This window comes from Trichoplusia ni, chromosome 1, assembly GCF_003590095.1.
Source record: "Trichoplusia ni isolate ovarian cell line Hi5 chromosome 1, tn1, whole genome shotgun sequence".
Taxonomy (NCBI): domain Eukaryota; kingdom Metazoa; phylum Arthropoda; class Insecta; order Lepidoptera; family Noctuidae; genus Trichoplusia; species Trichoplusia ni.
This window is the reverse complement of record NC_039478.1, coordinates 295587-299516: the sequence shown is the minus strand read 5'-3', so window position 1 is coordinate 299516 and position 3930 is coordinate 295587.

Sequence of the window (3930 nt, the reverse complement as noted above, 5' to 3'; positions counted from 1 at the left end):
TAGTGAAACATCTATAATAAATAAACAACTGGTCATTTGGGTGTTGAGTAACAGCAATGCTATAATTAATAACATACCTACAAATATGTAAATCGATTCTCTACATTGGAAATATATACATGCACTTTATTAGCCTTAAACAAATGACTTTGATCATAAAGAACTAAATATTCCTAATAAATTAAATACCTACCTATGTTCAAAATGTGCTGTTTGCAGAGCTTTGCTTCTACAAGTACCTGTAACTTATTTAATCACTCAAAACCCGAGTATTTGATAATCATAATACCTAAGCAATAAACGATTCTAAATTATTTGTTATTTTTTGAGACTGAAAGTTGTTTACTGTTCTACGTTTCGGTTGTCAAAAGTGTTGTGTCCATCTGTAAGCGAGTTGTGTTAGTCGATTGTTTTATTGGAATGTCTATAATCTAAGTTGTAACTGTGACTAACCTATCTTCCTTGTGCAAAACTAAATTTTATGGTATTGGTGTGGTTAATGATGTTGCTCAAACTGAATAACTTTAAAACAAGTAGTTACATTGTACGAAATTTAGTTCTGTGATCCAATAAATTATATGATCTGTATCGGTGTTTCATTTTGTATGTCTACACGTCGCATTCTGATACAAACGTCTCGAAAAACGTAGTTTTATCTTCTTTGAAGTGAGTTCTTCTATCCATATGCTTTATTATTATATTATATATTTTGCTTGGTTATGAACGCAAAGATAAGACTTTTTTGCAAAATGAGTAGCGATTTAAAAATAACGACTCTTACACACAAATAATCCCAACAGGTAATTTCTAAGATTTGCATTGAAATAATGACATATGTAGATAGGTTATCTCGAATTGCAAGCGCCGATAGTAGGAGTAAAGCTCCGCGTCTTAGCGCCCACTATCGGAACCCTGAACTGTATAGATTTAACGCTGAATGTGAAGGGCAAAGGCATCGCTGTTGGGATATTGATCGCTAAATTGTGCAGTTTACACTGCGCATCGTTTGCTTTGCCAGCACCGAATGCCTATTAGGGTGAAGGTGACTGCTATCATTAGAACACTATTGTATCTAAAATTTAATTAAAGCAATTATCTCAAAGGTAGTGTCAAAAGTCTCAACAAAAATACTAGAGTAAAACATCTCATAGTTTTTTTTTATATAACCGCCTTTATCAGAAACTTCTTTTTTTCTAAACTATATGAACAAACATACTACATTAAAATACCTATTAATATTTTTGATTGGACAAGTTTAAAACTCTGGTTCCTTATTTTAAAACTACAAAAATATTTCAACCACGGAGCCTAAAATTCCGAAGCCAAATCAATAATTTAAAGAAGTCTAACCCAGCTTCTGTTCTAAACGCTCCTGACCTTGACCTGAAGTCTTGCAAAGTAAGTTTTAAATATATGATCAAGTTCAGGTATCTCCGACCGAAACGGTGTACATATACACTGAATATGTAAAGTTTCATGCACTTATCCGGGATTGCACACAATAATAAACATACTTTAGAAAGATTTGAATTGATACCATCACGTTTGAGTATTGTACTATCAATACATGCGTTCCTTGATATTTTGTTTCGGGTGAGAGTGGGATAATTACAAGTACGTCAGAGAACGAGAAGAAATTTAACGATCATTGTGATTGTACCACCATCTTGTCTTATAATAAAAGGTTACATCAACTCAGAGTACAATTAGTTTATACCAAAATATTTAATTTAACAAGATCTGTTATACAGATATTTTCAATTAAATTTTTCTACCAATCGACTGTGTTTAATGAAAAGTCGATAGTATTACGAAACTGGTTAAAGTAGCTTGAAGAAGCTACATTATTGACATTATTCACACAATCTACTGCAAATGGGAATGTTATGCAATGACCTTGAACAGGCCCTAAGTGACGCATGACCTCGAACTGCTACACTAAAACTTAAACTGAGTTTTAATTCAAACTGTTACAGGAAAAAAATACCATCGAAAAAGAGGATGGTTTGGAGAAGTCAAATCAGGTAAAAGTCAGCTTGAACTTACTCACAGCCTAACACTACAATTGGTTAACGAAAGATAGTAAGTACCAGCGGGTATCTGGTATATCTATACTACTGAAGAATTTGTATCAAACTGAAGAATTTGCTTGCTTGAACGCTCAAATCTCAAGAGCTGAAGGACCGATTTGAAAACGTTTGTGTTAGATAGTCCCTTTATCCAAGCGGACTATATGTATAATACCACGTTAAGACCAATGGCTGAGCTGGCTGATCTCCAATGAAAAATATTTTCTACTTGAGAGCTTACTTTGCGTGCGCGGCGTAAACGGTTAAAGTTTTTTTTTTAATGCGACTTCCCTACAATGGGATTTAGGTAATCCTTGTGTACAGGGGGTTTCACAAACACACAAATTACATGCATGTCTCAGAACAAGCTTTCGTGGATCACAAACGCTTGTCCTACGCAGGGATCGAACCCGCGACACGACGCGCGCAGTGGCTTGGTGACCTCAGCCACTCGGCTACCCGTGCAGTCGGTAGCGGTAACTTTGAACATTGTCAGCATTGCACCCGTGCGAAGCCGGAAAAATGTTAAATCTGGACGTAAAGATACTACATCAAAAACTTATTTTCCATTCCGTATATTATTAAAATTGTCACATTAATGACCCAATGAATTTTAAAGTTCGACTTATTATATTTTCCGCTCTGTAGGTCTATTACATTATCATGCTAGGTGCTAGGCTAAATTGTGCATCTTTTGCATCACTGCTACACTCACGCCTTACTCATCAACGCTGTGTTTTAATTACATCAAAAATATGAATACGAGTCTAAATTCACACCGGGAAGCACTATTTATTTAAGAACTCATTACTTCCTGAAAAAGCTTTCTGAATTTTGCCTATCTTTTAATTGCACCGTAATATATTCAGAATGAGGACGCAGGATGCTCAGTGGGCTTTTATCATTTTCATCCTTTGAAAGTTATCAAACAGAAAACTCCTAGCCTGAGTACCTTGCAGCTCAGTGCAATATTTATAGCTGGAACGAAAATAAATATCATTTCTAGACGGTTTTATTATTGCTTGAGGTGAGTTCTTTGAAAGTGGTTTCATTACAATTTCCGAGTACCCTGATAAGTTCGCGCAAATATTAAAAGAAATTCTATTGAAAAGCAACCGTACAGCTTGAAGAAGCTTATTTCAAATTTTTCTTACGCTGAGTAAACTTTCTAGGAACACTGTCACAAGATCTTCGGTGTTGACGTTGCAGACAATTTTAATTTCCGTTTGAGTCACGTTTAAAGAAGCACCGCATTTATTTAAAAAGAATGCTTTGGTTTCATTTTGAATTATATTATTTATTTTCATAAGTATGCTGTACAATAAAAAAAACTAATTTCTATAATACAAACTCATTTTTATTTTATAGAGATTGTTTCCATCTGGGCCCCAATTCTGCTATTTACAACGGCCGATGAATGAATGAAATTTGGCTTAAAATTACAATTTTCGTATTTTCTAAAGCATTTTTCTACACAATTATTGTAAATTCAGTACGGGAAGGTATACTTAAGGTCAACACAATTAACTTCCAATTATTGTATTGGCAAAATGCTTAAGAGAATAGGAATAATTTCAAATTTAATCCAATTGCCATTCATTCATCCGCCATTGTAAAATAGCAGAATCGGGGCCCTATAAGTCTTCGCACGGAGTTTTGTTGCCGGCTCTTCTCCATAAGAATGCCATTGGGGAACCGTGTGCTTGGAGTCATTACTGTAACGTTTTGAAAGTACCTGAAAAACGGCCACCTTGAAATAAAACTTTAGATTTTGATTTTACACAATATTACCTACAATTGTTCAATATGTTCCATTTACTAAAGTCTAAATTTCACGTGGGTACTCCACGTGGCGTAGTAC